We start from the raw sequence: 17071 nt of genomic DNA, 5'->3' as shown, positions 1-17071 counted from the left end.
GTGAGACATCAAAGATTTCCTTTTTTTAAGGCGGTCTGTGCCTACTTTAGCTTACTATTCAAGTGAAAGATAATTAAAGTAATCGCAATATTGGGATTTTAAAGACATGGAGATTAAAATAATTTATATAGGTCTATTATTTGCTTGCTTCGTGTTTGATTTCTCATTTTAGAGTTAAGGCTTAGACATTGATATATAGTTTATTTGCTGTAAATGATATGCACTCCCAGCAAGAATCGAACCATGGTCTTACGCATCAGAGGCCCAAGAGCGTGGAACATGTATACATGGAGGAGCTCTGGAGACTTCTATTGTATTATTTCTGTTCCTTCCGATGAGACAAATAGTGATTTAATCCCGAGAACCATACGTTTACATCTTATATATACGGTTGCCAACTTTGAAAAATAAAATTACCGGCACAAGATTATAATCTTCAAAACAGATAAAGAATTATTGTATTTTAAACTTTGAAATATATGTCATCCAATTGTCCGGCTCCGATTTCAATGATTTTTTTTTTTTTTTTTTTTTTTTTTTTTTTGCTGATAGAGGACATGTATATATTATTTATGACAGAAATTTTTGCCATGGTGCATGTTTTCTATTTTTCTATAATTTTTAAGAGTTGTGATGTGGTTATTAGAGATTACTGCAGAAGTCCTTTACTACCCTTTGTAAACGGAGTGTTAATGAAAAAACAACCATGTAGATACATATAAGGCCTAGGGGAAAGTCGTATTGTAGCCGTGACCTTGACGGCAGCCATCTTTAAATCCGCCATTTTTAATTAAGATCAAGTTTTTGAAATGGGAATAAGATAATGCAATACATAATTTCGGGCTAGAATTTAATCAGAAAGACAATGGTGAAGTTAGTTTTAAGATACTCCCATTTGAGGGAAAGTTACAGGCATATTAATTGTTTACATACTTACGATGTGCGTAAGTCCCTTACCTCCGCTTCTAACCCGCATATTAATAATAAGTTGATAAAAGCTTCGTTAATACAAATTATGCCTAGAGGGAAGTGATACGGTAAGGGTGTCCTTGACAGCAGCCATCTTGAAATCCGCCATTTTGAATTAAAGTGGTTTTGAAAATGAGAACCATAGCATGTGACACCTCATTTTAATAGTAAATTTTCCGGAAAAGCCAATAGTAGATCTATGCTTATTTTCTACAGTTAACCAGTATGAATTTAGGACTGCTTCTAATGTGCACCAAACGTCCATTATTCGATCTTTCAAATTGGCAACACTCCTAATTTTCACCGCATGTTTTAAGATTCTAACTGGCACTTTGCAATTGTTGCCATGGTTCATGTTTTCTAAATTTATTACATCTTTTAAGAGTTGCGATTTGTCAGTTCGTGAATAGTGTTGGGTGATGTCCCTTGTAAGCCTGACAAAAATACCAGTGACCCGGTAAAATACCGATCAGTTGGCAACCTCACTTAGCCCAGTCTTGATGCTAAAATACGACTATGGTTTGTATTAGACTCACGTACGCTGATAACAAGTGTAATATTTTTTATTATTCTTTTTCTTATTTTTTATAATTTTTTCTCCTCCTGCTGGAGCTATTGTAAAGGTAAGGTTATTCTTTAAATTGACGACAAACTTTGAAGCATAGGTCGGTGTAGTTCACAAAGGTTTTTCACCTATACATTTGGAAATTTCGGAACTACAGTATTTTCTTCTTTCGGAGTTTGTGTGTGTTTGTGTGTGTGTGTGTGTGTGTCTTTTTAAAAATTCTGTTTTATTCGCTTGTTAATAGCCGCAAAAACCATTTTCTCTGTCCAAAATTATTATGACAGTTAAAGTTATATATATATATATATATATATATATATATATATATATATATATATATATATATATATATATATATATATATATATATATATATATATATATATCTGTAAACAAGCATACCAAGACTTCTAAAACGTCTATAATTTGTTGCTAATTAGGAAAGAAGGTACAAAATTGGTTGGTAAACTTAATAGACATAAATTTTCACTTGTGTAGTCAGCCGACATCCGCTCTACGCCATATTTCTTGTTTCTAGTACATAGGGTTTCCAACCGTAAGCTGATCAAGATGTTCATAACCCTACTGTCCTGAACTACTAGTAAGGAAAAAAAATATGTAGGATATTGTGTTAGTAAAGGAAATTAAGGATATTCAAGGATTCCATCAATCCTTTACATACTTTTACTACTGTCAAGAATCTTTTTAATAGGCAATGTTAGGATTTAAAGTGCCCTCTACATATCTGAGGCGTGCATCTATTTAGACATTTTCTTAATGAAATCAATGAGTTCCAGTACTTGTTAGACTTTCAAACTATGCTATGCATAAGTGTTGGAAGTATTATAGAAAGGCTTTGTCCGTTCGTCCGTCTGTCGACAGGTACCAGAGCAAGAACTTTAAGAGATGTTGAGAAGCGGTTTTATGCAATCGATTCAGAGTTCCAAGAGCATGTTCCATCTCCTCCGTCAAACTTCTAGTCAAAGCAGAACTGGATCAATTAGCCATTACCGCTTTATACGTTTGTCGTCGTGCAACGAAAAGGCGGTAACAGAGAAAGAAGCGGCTTTTTGAAAATGATTGAGCTTCTCAAGACAAGCAGCCATTTTTAAAATGAAATCTTTGAGAGTTACGTCTCACGGTTATGCCGGTTAGGCTAAAGGATACGGTGATGATGAGTAATGAATGAAATGAAGAAAGTAGGAGGAAACGGGAGAACCCCGAAAAAACCACGTACACGGTGTTTGTCCATCACAAAGTTCATTCGGCGGGGGCTGGGATCGAACCCGGGACCCCAAGCACCAGAGGTGAACGCTCTATCACTGAGCCACCGCTGTCCCAAACAGCTGTTTTTACTTAAGAGCTTATATACCGAGTTTCATATCTCCCACTTAAGTGAATACTCACGTTAGCCATTTACTGAATAAAAACCAAAGAACTTCAGTATTATAGAAATTTCCGCTTTAGGAATGCAATTTTCGAATACGACAAAACAGACAAAACACTTATTCCCTTATTTTTAACTAAGGTTTTATATAATGAATTTCACATCAACTTAAGATAATCTTCACATTAGGAAACTTTCTAAATAAAGAAAGGGATATTTGAGTATTAGAGAAATGTGACCTTTCCCTTCTTTTACGAGTGAAATTTTAAAAACATGAGTCTGGTTATTTTATAGACAAGTTCATGTGCGAAGTTTGATCTTTCGAACTTCAGGGATTCGTGAGAAGCTCACAAATTGGCAGAATGTCCTTCGAACACATATTTCAAAAATATCTTTCTTATCTCTTGCATTCATAACAAAGGAGCATTCTGTTCAAATTTCACGTTTTTACCTATAGTAGTATTGCGTTTGGCCTGGGCGATGACGAATCACTTCTACTCTTGTAGATAGATATAACAAACGATGTGTAACTCTATGCATGATATGATTTAAAATGCATGACAAATGTAGTATGATATACATAATACATATTATGTGATTTTCATATGAGTGTCATATCATTATCATATAATATCATAAATATACTACAAATCATATGTACTACATACTCAAGTCGCAAGAAAGCTTTCGGCCAGTTGACGCGTACTTGGCTTTTGGCTTCCTACACTTGTCCTTTCAACGTGTGCTTTCATAAAATCTGCCTTTTTTGTAGTTGCAAGCGATACTTTAGATCATAGATCGCTTGCCGTTCATTGGCTATTGACTTGTCACCAACGTAAAACGCTTGTGTCAAGCTTGAATGGAACCCTGAATGCAAGGTTGCTCCCACGTAACTTCGTTACTGGAATTCAGGTTGCGGCATTCTTCCACCTTTTACAAACAAGCCGGATGCCAGCTTGCCGACTTCCAATGCAAGCTTACAGCAAGCGGTTTGCAAGTTGTCTCTGCTACTAGGGTACGTACAATTTTCATATTTTCGTGTTTTTCTTCATACTTTGCCTCTCTCTATTTATAAGTATTAACATGCCAACTTTCTAAACTTATCATATTAATTGTTATTGAATTATTTACGAAGAAATGTAAGAGGGAAAGTGATAATAAGGGAATCCAAATTTTTCAGAATAGCATATTTCAAAGACCCAAGAAATTGATGTGTTTTATTTGCATATAGTGCAGTGTCATGTATGAAAGCATTTTGTATTATATTGTCTATGTTTCGGAAAGAAATAACTGACATTTATATTTGTACTGCCGTACCAAACTGCAAGAATATAAATGCAAAACATGGTATGTATATACAATAGAATCTATATGACTTTAAATATATGTCTATCTAAGATTTTGAATGTGACCTAAAGAAACAAATAGAACTGACAGACTAAAAACAGACAGTTGAAGTGAGCGTAACGATCTTCTAACATACGACTCAATCGGCATTTGTGTATGTGTGATTATCCGACTGTTTCATGATAATACTAAAATGTAGCATCAAATACACATTTCCTCATCGCGAAAGCTCTATCGTAGCTGAAAAACAGTGAATATGCAATCTTTGTGCATTATCATGAGTTTTATCACAAGTGTTCGCACTGTTCTTAAAGATTATCTGTTTAGATCCTCAACTCATAAATAGATACACCTTCTAAATAGTGAGATACTAAACTGAAATCAAGTAGGCCTATGTTTTGTTATATTTTTATCTACTTCTAGAATGTATCCATTATCCTCAAACAACTTCATTTTTAAACTTTATCAGTAGTTCTGTCTGATATATGACCTGGAGCTTATTATCGAATACTAAAATCAATTATAAAAATTTTCGGTTTTGAATTCTTTTCTATCTTTCTACTAATGTCATTTTGATTATTAAGAAAGCTAATCTAGAATTCTTTCAATTGTGTGAAATTAAGCATCCGTATTTCCAGTGAAAACTTAATAGACAAAATCTCGAAATTTTTAAAATATGAGAAAATTTTAAACTTTTTTATACTTTTGGCTATAATATTCATCAGTGAATGATACCACATGATTTTTTGGCATAAATAACGTGATATGGTGTTTAAACACTTCTAAAAATTTTAACGTAGAAAATTAAAATTTTTACATTTTTTTTTTTCGAAAAACGACTATACCAATCAAAGGAAAGTTTCCCTGCTCCTCATGTACGTGGGTTGTTTGGAAAGTTCTAAGAATATAATAGAAAGAAACAAAATATCAGTGTGATTGACGTTTTATTATTATTATTATTATTATTATTATTATTATTATTATTATTATTATTATTATTATTATTATTATTATTATTATTATTATTATTATTATTTTATTTTTTTTTAATAATCTTCTCGAAGGTTAAGATGCTTCTGCCAACGACCTTCCAATACCTTGACATCAACAGAATATAACGACTAGTCAGGATTGCAAATACTCTGTCACTGTGAAGATGACTTCTTCATTAGACTGAAAGTTCTTGCCACCAAGAATTTCTTAAAGTTTGAGAACAGAAAGAAATCACTGGGTCTAAGATTAGGCGAATACGGGAGATCCAGTTTCCATTTGAAAGCGAATCCTGTGACCAATGCAGAACTTTTTGGTATGAGCAGGCGCGGCACTCATCGCGCTGAATGTTTCCTCATGCACAACTCTTGAGTGAAAATGTAGTGTGTCCGGTCCCTTAAGATCCCCACTGGATGGGCTATCTTACGCACTTGCAATCATCAGTTAGTCATAATCTAACTGTGAATATCGAGCCCAAGCTCGAATTAGTCCTAATATGATTCTCATTAAAATTAGCGAACAAGAGCTCCATTGAGGATAACGAGCCTGAGCCCGAGTAAGTCGATTGCAAAATGACCGGTCCCCCCAACGTTCATCATACTTCCTTCTCTTTTATACTCGCTCGAAAGTAAATAGAGAACGTTCCAAGATGAACGAGGAAAATTAATATTTAAAGGCAATTAGCTGAAATGACCGTTTCTTGCATGGTCACAAAAAAATATTTGAGATATATATATTTCAATCCATTTTTTACCCTTAGGATATTATTTCAATCGAAATGAGATGATAAAAACACAGGTCTACTAAAGTGCTAACCAGCTGTTCGAAAATTTATTTTAAACTGTCAGCCGTTTTTTCACATTGGACATTTTACGAATACAAAATAGGAAATTAAAATATTACAGAAACTGTGGTTCCCCCTTTCACCATCCTTATTTCAAGGAATCATGAGATGCTCTAATTTTGGCATACATTTTGGACTTCCTGTCTTTAGTATATGCATTTTAATTACGTTCAACTAATAAAAACCCGGTTTGAGACAGTGCTATGTTTTTTAAAAAATCTTTCAGCCATTTTCTCAGTAAGTGGCGATGTTCGTACAACATCCTGTTCATTTCTATATATAGACATAGTTAAATTTGAACCTACCAGAGAGTTGGAAATACTGAATATGGTTAAAATTATTTTCTCGATTGGAAGGAAGATTTCTAAATTAACAAGTTGATTGTTCTGACAAGTAAACCTTACGTTTGGGTGAATCGAGTTGCTGACTGAGACACATATGAGAAAGTAGTACTAAATGTGGTCAGTGTTTCAGTGAAGTTGTAGGTGCGAAGCTCCAGGGGTTTAGGAGATACAGCTACCATAACATCACATGGAAGTACAGAATAGTCTTCATACAGTTGGAGGTAAAAGCTCTGTAAGACCTCTTGTAACGACAAAAGGTGAATAACAAATATATGGGTACATATTAGAACTAGGGGGAAGTCATATAGTAAGGATATACCTGACGGCGGCCATCTTGAAATCCGCCATTTTGAATTTAGGTTAAGTTTTTAAAATAGGAATAGGGTCATGTGATACATGATTTAAGGCTCAAATTTAATCAGAAGAACAAAGGTGACGTTAATTTTGATTTACGCGCAATTGGTAAAAAGTTACAGGGAAATTAAATATTGTTACAGTATATGTATTAGTCCTTTACCCCACCTTGTAAATTTTGTGTTAATGATAATAATTAAATAAAAAGCAGGTGGATAAATATTAGGTCTATGGCAAGAGTTGCCTTAATGGCGGTCATGTTCAAATCCGCCATTTTGAATCAGACAAAAGTTTTAAACAAAACGCATAACATTGACGCCTTATTAATAGCAAATTTTACCATAAATCCAACGGTATAACCATTTTTGCTTTATCATTAACCAGCATTTGTTATCGCATAAACAAGTTTCTAATTTAAGGAAAAATCACCAAAGTGGAATTGAGTCATAATTGAACTTGGGTCTTTCTTCCAGAAAAGTCCTCAATTACTACAATCAATATGTAGTTCAGAAAAGAGTGCATGACTTGCACAAATGCTCTGTTCACAGTGAGCACACCTGACAAATTCAATCGAGTTACACTTGACATTTGTCGTTAACAATTCCGTCAAAGCAGTAGTCGTAAGGAGCGAACCATTTAATTTTGTGCTGGTTAATGATAAAGCAAAATGGTTATACCGTTGGATTTATGGTAAAATTTGCTATTGATAAGGTGTCACTGTTATGCGTTTTGTTTAAAACTTTTGTCTGATTCAAAATGGCGGATTTGAACATGGCCGCCATCAAGGCAACTCTTACCATAGACCTAATATTTATCCACCTGCTTTTTATTTAATTATTATCATTAACACAAAATTTACAAGGTGGGGTAAAGGACTAATACGTATGCTGCAACAATATTTAATTTCCCTGTAACTTTTTACCAATTGCGCGTAAATCAAAATTAACGTCACCATTGTTCTTCTGATTAAATTTGAGCCTTAAATCATATATCACATGACCCTATTCCTATTTTAAAAACTTAACCTTAATTCAAAATGGTGGATTTCAAGATGGCCGCCGTCAGGTATATCCTTACTATATGACTTCCCCCTAGTTCTAATATGTACCCATATATTTGTTATTCACCTTTTGTCGTTACAAGAGATCTTACAGAGCTTTTACCTCCAACTGTATGAAGACTATTCTGTACTTCCATGTGATGTTCTGATAGCTGTATCTCCTAAACCCCTGGAGCTTCGCACCTACAACTTCACTGAAATACTGACCACATTTAGTACTACTTTCTCATATGTGTCTCAGTCAGCAACTCGATTCACCCAAACGTAAGGTTTACTTGTGAGTAAGCGGTCCAACTTCTTTTTTTTTTAGGCGTGAGTCTCACCTTGTTATATGACAGAGAGAAATAACCAAAAAAACTAAATCTGTCACGACAAAAGAACGAGGAATTTATATATAGTGAGTTCTATTATGATAAAATGATTATCATGTTCTTTAAATGGCTCTTTTTCATTCGCCCACATGAAACCATGTGCTTCTTGAGGTCAACGCCACCTACTAACAGGTTAGAGTACCGTCATAAACTTTCAAGCACGTGATGAGGGCATTTGATGTTGAGTACGGCCTGCCTCCCCGGCAATAACTAAACAGCCGGCCGGCCTTGGAATATCACACGTGCATGAACATATGTACAGTAGTTACGCATTCATACATAGCTACCTATTAAATACAGTACTAAACTGTGTCATGCAATCTTCTACCTTATTCTTAAATTGTGAGTTACATTGTTTTGTTTAGTAATGGGATACAGGTTCAATATTATTTGAGTAAAAAAGACTTTTTTATTTTTTACATGTATTTCTTCATTACTATGAGTTCCTTTTTTAATATTTATAATACAAAAACATGTCAGTCTGTCAGTAACGCTAATATCCTGGAATCTTATACTAATCTGCTTAAGAAAGATGTGTAATGTTGGTTGTAGAAAGGTAACTTCCAAGTCCTAGTGCATCATGCTAATTCCTAATACTGTATTGCAGTAAACAATTTGAATACTTGGATTAAAAAATCCGGTATGGAGTTCGGGCTCGTTGATAACAAACTCTAAACAATAAATAAATAAATTTGTTAAAGATAATAATTAGAGCTTTTACTTAACGATTTTAGCCTACAGGAAACAGTGAGCCGAAGACTTGGACACAATAACTGGTAGTAATTACTCCAAGGACATTTTATATGAAAATTCGAAGTGAATTTATTCAAATGTTGTAACATTAGTATGAGTAAGTACATCAGAAGAGGGAAGGTTTGGAAGAAAGGTCATCTTAAGGAATTAAATAAAAATTATATCGATATCATAAAGTACTTAAAATAAATACTCGCAATTTATAATAAATATTTGTGTTGGTAAAATATTCATTCAAAATTAACTTCGATATTTCTTTGTTTCTCCTTGGGCTATCATTTATTATCAAAAGGTTAATAAAATAAGCCTAGCATATATATTGTATAAAGGGCTATAAATAGTGTCTTGGTTGGTTGATTGATTAGGTGTTTAGTGTCCTGTTAAGCACAGAGGCTGTAAGAGACATGGATCCACAGATTAACGTGGGATCCAAACCATATGAGCTCTCACCGAGATTCGAACCTGAGCCTCACTTACTGAAGGTGCGTACGCTAACTTACTAGTCATTAGAAAGTTCACACCGGTATCTTGAGACAGATGTTCATATAATGACGTACAGAAAAAAAATACCTTGAATTTCATTGCAAAATCTGAACCTTGTTCTTCAATATGCAAAAATTTAATTATTTTATTCAGATGGTGCTATTTAGAGGAAAATGCCTTAGTAATTGATTTTAGCTTTGCGTTCTTATTGAAACGTCAAGTTTATGTAACAGAGGGTTTACTATAATATTTAGCTAAGTTATAAACCATTCACGAACGTTAATCCATGTGGTTCATGCATGCCAAAACTACAATAAAAGTTTACCTTCCACAGAACAAACTCTTACTATCTCACTGTTTCGCCTCTAAGATACAGTACATGTATAGCCCTAACAGCACAGGATGTGCTAGGCATGTGCCATATAGGTGTCCCAGCTACTTTTTAGGTACCCGACACTTGGTACATATGATATTCATGTGCTAAGGCCTCAAGACTGCTGGTGTTAAAGTACACAAAGGGAGTGGAGAAAGAACGACAAGCAATCTCTCACGACGTCTTAATATAAATAATAATTACAATGGTCTTCATCTAGGTGTGTATACTGCACAATAAACTATGTCTTTGGTTCCTTTCCCTCTCATCTCTCTATAAACATCTCATTTACTTTCTTCTTCCTCTCTCTTCGTTATCGGACTCGATACGATGTTTCTCTGGCGAGGGCTCGTGCCCCCAATAACCCGCTTTATCAAGGAAAATACGAAACACGTAGGCCCTTATTTAACGTCTATTATATAAAGGTAACAAAGGAAGTTTTATCGTTTTTTCACCCACAACCTTCGAACATCGATATGTCATCTAAGACGTACCTGGAAGATCAAAAATAGTCTCTATCAGCATCGACGACCTTCTGCCAACGTACTGGAACGCCATGGATTCCATCGCGGTAGAACTTGGGGGGCCGTGAAGCGAAGAAAGTATCAAGTGCATTTTGCACTAGGGATTTGAACTGGAGTCCTCTAAGGTGATTGTCCAAGGAATGGAACAGGTGATAATCGGATGTTGGAATGTCCGGGGAGTATGGTGAATGAAATAGTGTTTTCCATCCAAGGCGTAGAATGGTGCCCAGGTAATCCTAGCCACGTGGGACTTAGCGTTGTCCTGTAACAGAAGATCCCTTTACGATTCAGAAGTGTTGGCTCCAGAGTTTTGAGTTTTTTTTTTTTTTTTGAATGCGGTTCAACTGCTGACAGTACACAGTAGCATTGATACTCTGTCCAGCTGGTGGCAGTACGATCCCGCGAGTAGTCCACCAAATACACGGAAGGACCATATTCTGGTGCAGTGCTGGTTTTGGCTGTTTTGGAACTTGTTCAAGGGATGCTAGCAAATGATGGCGGTGCCGTAGAACTTCGTACAGGACCCACTTCTCATCACACGTGAATACCCTGTTCAGAAATGGCTCCTTCCTCAGACGAGACAGCAAAGAAATACAGGTGTCTGTTTTCGTTGTCTTCTGGCCCGGAAATTATGTGGGACCTATCAACCCAACTTGTAGTGTGCTTCCCAAATTGATGAAGGTGCTGCCGAATGGTTTCTCCACTCACACTGAATTATCGTCTAAGTTCCTCACATGTCTGGTACTGTTCGCCTCAATTGCTGACTGTAGATCTCCATTTTGTACATGTGTTGGTCTTTCGGTACGTGGCGCGCCTTCGAGTGTTTCATCACCGTCCTTAAACTTGTTAAACTACCGCTGCACTGTCGACGTAGTCACGACACCCTCGCCAAAGGCCTGGCATATCTTCCACCCCACTGCAGCGGCGTTTGAACCCAGTTTGAACTCGTAGAGCATACACGCCCTTTTGATTCTCTGTAGGTCCCATATTCATTCTGTCCTTACGCAATTCACGGTGTAACTGAAATGCCACAACCATGTAGTATGTTGGATATTCCTACACCAACAACTGACTTTCGCTTTATCTTCATTCGCATTCAATTCGGTAGTTCTGAATTACACTCATTAAATATTTTGACACCTCGTGCAGGGGCCTCTGCTCTACCTAATCGTTTTGTCAAGGAAATAGCGAAGCACATATTACCTTATTTACAGCCACTATATTTATGCACAGTTTCACATTCGCTTCGGTCTACTGCTTCCTACGTTCTTAAAGTTAACTTTCAAATTTTTGGCGGGAGCTTTTGCTCCCAAGAACCATTTTGCCGCAGACAAGAAAAGAAAAAAATGTATTCGTTTATTTTATATCTAGTATCTAATTACCTGCCAAATTCGTTCAAAATCTGCTTGGGCCACTAAGATGATGTTACTTGTGCGAGTCAAAAAGTTATTGATACGAGAAATAACTCCTCTTATATCGTTCAATGTATACCTAAAGATTATTTTCGGAAACTGAATCTTTAGCCTTAATCCGTAATTCATTTGAATAAATCTATTTTTATGTAGCATAGAGATGGTGACATGAAAGAGTTGATACGGAGGTTATATATTGTCAACAGACCACTAGAACACTCGAGTGGCATGCTCCCTTTGTTCAATCGATAGACAGTGATAAAAATATCTGATACTTCAAGTACAAGTAATTACTTTACTCAAATTACCTGGTAATATTTCTCGTACGCAATTCATGTCCTAATCCTTCGGAACTATTCTGTTAGTTTTAAAACCTGGATATTAGCTGAATATGAAGTTAGAACAAAATGGTTAGGAGGTTGCGACAACTGATTTCTATCATGTTAGCACCAGTGATGGCACTAGTCATCTGGATTCAGGCTCGTCGGTTGCCGGGGTTGCCGGGGGAGCTGAGACACCCTGCGACTAGCTTCACTCCCCTGAAACTTTCAGTTGTTCGTAAATATATATGAATGTAAGGTGAACCTAAGTTAGCTCCTCCCCACAAAGAAATGGTTTCAATCCCTTGTCTTACAAAGGTATATTCGCGAAGTGTCCCCTCGGGATCTGTATAAAATTGACTCAAATGCAAAGTTCTTCGCACCCCAATGTGTATTTTACTAATTTTAGCGGTCCATACGGGTAATTTGCTTATTCATGGGTCTCCATATATCCGGAATTCAATCATACACTACTATAACACTCGGACACAAAATTGCTTTTAGTTTCTTTAGATGTAACTGGACACGAATAGGGGCATATGAAAAACAAATTGGATCAAGTACTGCTTCTTTGACACATGTTACCCACTCCGGCCGCCATCTTGGATCCACCATATTGGATCCAACTTTGATTTTTTCAAGTGGGAATAGGTGCAAGAGATACATCAAATTCGTGTACTATTTCCTCGGAAATTCACTGGTATAGTGAATTTTACTGTAGCTTGCTCCGTTTGGAAGGCAATTCATGTTAAATGTCAGATACTTCACGAATATTGAACCAAATAGAAAATTGTGTAGGGCCCCGTGTGTATATGTAATCTTTTACGTAATTTATCGTTGACGAAATATTCTCTAAATGTAAATACATACATACAGACAGACGTCAATACGAAAATGATAGGTCTTCACACAAAGCTTATCACCGTTTATCAACTGTCAGGAGTTAAATAGTAGGGCTATAATTTCGAGTATTTATTATAGTAAAATCTACTCATCTAGTCTGTGTAATACTTGATTGATTGATTAGATTGGAGTTTAACGTCCCTTCCAGCAGCGAGGCTATATGAGAGGTGAACCTACAGCTTAACATGGGATCCGAACCACATTAAACTGTCCAACACAAGAAAAGTGTGTCAAGATGAGCAAAGCCCAGGAAATGTCGAAGTGGGGAAACAGGCTGTTGTTTGGGCGTGCACATGATCACAGTGAGTGAAGTTGGCGATTTGTTGATGTAGTGATTTGTGGCATGGATTCTACTGTCTCTTTTACTTAACAACGCACAAAAACATTCTAGTTGACATGAGTGAATGTGACAGCGCATGTGTGTGTCGGATCATCCTACTGCAAAAAAAAAAAAAAAAAAAAAAAAAAAATACCTGCACTTGGTATGCAGGGCCGGATTTAGGCATGAGCTACATGGGACCGGGACCAGGACGACAAATTTTGAGGAACGGAATTTAAAAAAATAATATTTTAAAAACGACAAAACTATTGAAAACACATATTTCACCTACGACTCAATAAAATAAGCGAAAGCCATTTTTTTTAATGGCCGTGACTGTGATAATATTGTAGAAGATTAGTCGTAGCAAATATTGTCGTAAGTCAGTTGGTTATTATGGTGGTTTGATCAGTTGATGAATCTGCTGAAAAGGGCGGCATAGGTAGCTCGACAATCGTACTTTCATACTTTCACAAATTGGCTTTGGTGTGGCAGAATGTTGTTATATCTCCAGATCATTTTTTTGACTTGTTACAAGAACTCTATAATGTTTTTATCTTCCTCGACCCATCAATGGAATATTTTAGAATCATTTTTCAAGCCTAACGATAAGAATATTTCTATTAAATTACTGAGCATAATACGATGGTGCACTGTGGAAGATGCATGGAAAACCTTCAACAGAGATTTTGAGGCAATTGCAAAGGCTCTCAAGTGTATGATTCTCAGCCAAGATGAAAATAAAAAAACAAAGACCAAAGCTAAAGGGCTTTTAAGAAAGCTTGTTTCCTCTTAAACTTTGTTTATGATAGCCTTATGGGGAGACATTCTAAGTAAACCTATTTTTGTGAGTGAAAAGATACAATCCCATAATAACGGGTGATGCAGCAAAATCTGGACTGCCAGCAACAAAATATATCTGTAGCAGATTGTTAACATAAAAGGAAAGGAAAGGGAGCAATAGAAAGGGTAACACAAATTCTACGAAACACATATTTATTCAACTCTCAACTACACAATTGCGCCTAATTTGATCGATCCTCTTCTTAGTGCTCTCCACCAGGCGTTGTATATGTCCGACGTCCACTTGTCGCAGACATAACTTGATGTGATTCATGAACTGGAAAGCGTTTTCGGCTCTCCAGGCATTGGCATAGACTAGGTCTTCCAACAGAGCCCCAAAGTCCTTAACACATCTGGCCTCCGGAAAGTTGGCAGGGTTTTCTTCCTTGGCGACAAAATGGATGCCTTCTTGTTCCAAGTGCTTCACCACATTTTAGCGTAATGCAAATTGACTGTTTAGGCCAGAACATGTCGTTGTCGTCGTAGTGTGCTCTAATGTGTGGAATCAGACTTTTCTTAATACATTCCTCCAGGTAAACCCTATCATTGGACTCCTTGTTAAGCGGTTTTGACCATCCGCGTGGTCCGATGGCAAGCAAACGAGAACCTTATTCTCAAACTTAGTTTTGGGATGGAATTTCACCCTAGGTGGCGTATCGTCTCTACTTAAGGTGTACAAGATGTTGTTGGCGTTTATGGTGGAGTGGGACAGCGTGAAATGGAATTCGTAATCGAGGATCCAGGAGGCCTTTGCAAACTTTCGATACAGCCAACCAAACAATCTCTTCGCCTCGGATTTCTGCCTGTCAGTATGTTGTGGGATTCGTTTCCTCTTGTATGCCTTCACATTCACCTTCTTTAGCTTCCGACAGATCGTGCTTTGATTACATTGGGGCCGTAGAGCTGCTTGTCGCTGCGAAACCCCATCCTTGTGATCGAACAAACGCTTGAAGGTGGTCAATTTTCCTCCACTTATTTTGGCGTTGGATCCACTTCAGCCAGGTCGACGAGACGCTGGTGTGTTGTAAAAATGTTTCAAAATGCCATAGATAGTACTTCTGGGCACTCCTTTAGCCATAAAGTGCCGTACAGTGAACCATTTTCTGGACTGGATCTTGGCGGAGTAGAACTTGTACACTCGGGAACGGAGGATGTCTTCGCTTGCTCTAGTTATTGGTTCCTGTTGAAGACAAACAAAAATGTATCAATACTGCTTGAAACTCTCTCCATATTGCATATATTAATTTGTTCCTAATACTTAGCATTAAATGTCACAGAACCCAGCGCATAGTCCAGATTTTGCTGCATCACCCGTTATGATTGTAGCACACATCTCTGATTACATTTGTGGGTGAACTGAAATGTATGTTTAAGTTCTATAAGATGGCTGGTGAGAGAAAACTAAAAACTGTTCTTGAAACTGATGGTGAATGCATAGGAAACAGGCCTAAATGATTAAGAAAAAGGAAGAAATTCTTTGATGCATCAGAATCATCTGAACCAGAAGAGGAAAAGGAGATAAAAAAAACAGATAATCGTCTTCAAGGAACCTTTGTTGCGGTCATTGACAAGCTTCTTTACGAATTGAACAAAAGAATCGCGGTCTACAATGAATTTCTCAGCAAATTTTCCTTCTTAATAAATCTATGCAACTTGAGTGCCAAAGAACTTACCACAGCAGCGACTTCTCTGCAGGAAGCATATGCAGCTGACATCGAGTACTCTTCGTTTGTTGTTGAGTGCCTTCATTTAAAAGGAATTTTAGCTCAAGAGAAGTTGGGAAGTGCTGAAGAAATGTCACTATCGCAACTTAACCGAGTCATATCGAAAACTCTTCAGGACATATCCTAACATAAGTATTTGCCTTAAAGTGTTTTCATTAACATCAGCAACTAACTGTGCAGGAGAAAGGTCGTTTTCCACATTGTCAAGAATACCAAAAAATATTTGGGATTTACTCTTTTTCAGGGAAAAACTTGTTCATCTAGCTGTTTTAACCATCGAAAATCACTTGACTGTTAAACGTGATTTTGATAACGTTATTAATGATTTTGCCAATGTCAAAGCAAGACGTAACCAGTTTCGATACCCAAAAGTTTCCAGAAACGTACATTTGTAAATTTTTAGGTGCAATAATATAACTCTTTATATCATTTAAGATTGTTTATAGTTGCAGTCGTTTACACCATGTAATGTTGAATAGATTAGGCAGAAGCCAGGTAAGTTTTAATGAATCTACTCCAAATGCTGGCCGATATAACACGATCGCAACAATTGATGATTGAGAATGTAAAATCACTGGACAACATTAAAACGGAATTATTTAGTTTAATGTTTTACGTTTATGCCCTTCAGGTTAAAAATGATAGAGAATTAATAAGAGTAAATGAAAAGGTAATGTTTTTGTGTTCTAGCGGGAACAGAGCCCGGAACCGCATACACCAAAGGCGCACGTGCAACTCACAATACCAAAGGGTAGGGTTGAAAGCTAATATTTTATCTGAAGGTACAAAATTCTATTCATAATTATTTACAGTACTTTACTTAGTCATTTACCTCTAACAGAAAAAAAAAGAAAAAGCAATCTGTTTTACGTCCCGTAGTTATGCCGACTAGGGTAAAGGAGGCGGTGGTTAAGAGAAATGAATGAAATGGTGGAATAAAGAAAGTGAGGAAAAGCAGGAGAACCCCGAGAAAACCCACACACACGCGCTGTATCCACCACAAAGTTCACTTGGCGCGTGCTGGGATCGAAGGAGGGACCCTATACACAAAGGGTGAACTCTCTACCACTTTTTTAACTCCCTGACTTCTTCTCTATTTCAATCACATTTCAAGACTACTAGAATCGACAGGGACATAAACACAGAAACATCGAGGACAGTTAAAACTCCTCCCATGTAGAGGGAC

Source organism: Thermobia domestica, chromosome 11 (genome assembly GCF_964235325.1).
Source record: "Thermobia domestica chromosome 11, izTheDome1.hap1.1, whole genome shotgun sequence".
In the NCBI taxonomy this organism is placed as follows: domain Eukaryota; kingdom Metazoa; phylum Arthropoda; class Insecta; order Zygentoma; family Lepismatidae; genus Thermobia; species Thermobia domestica.
This window is presented reverse-complemented; position numbering follows the sequence as displayed.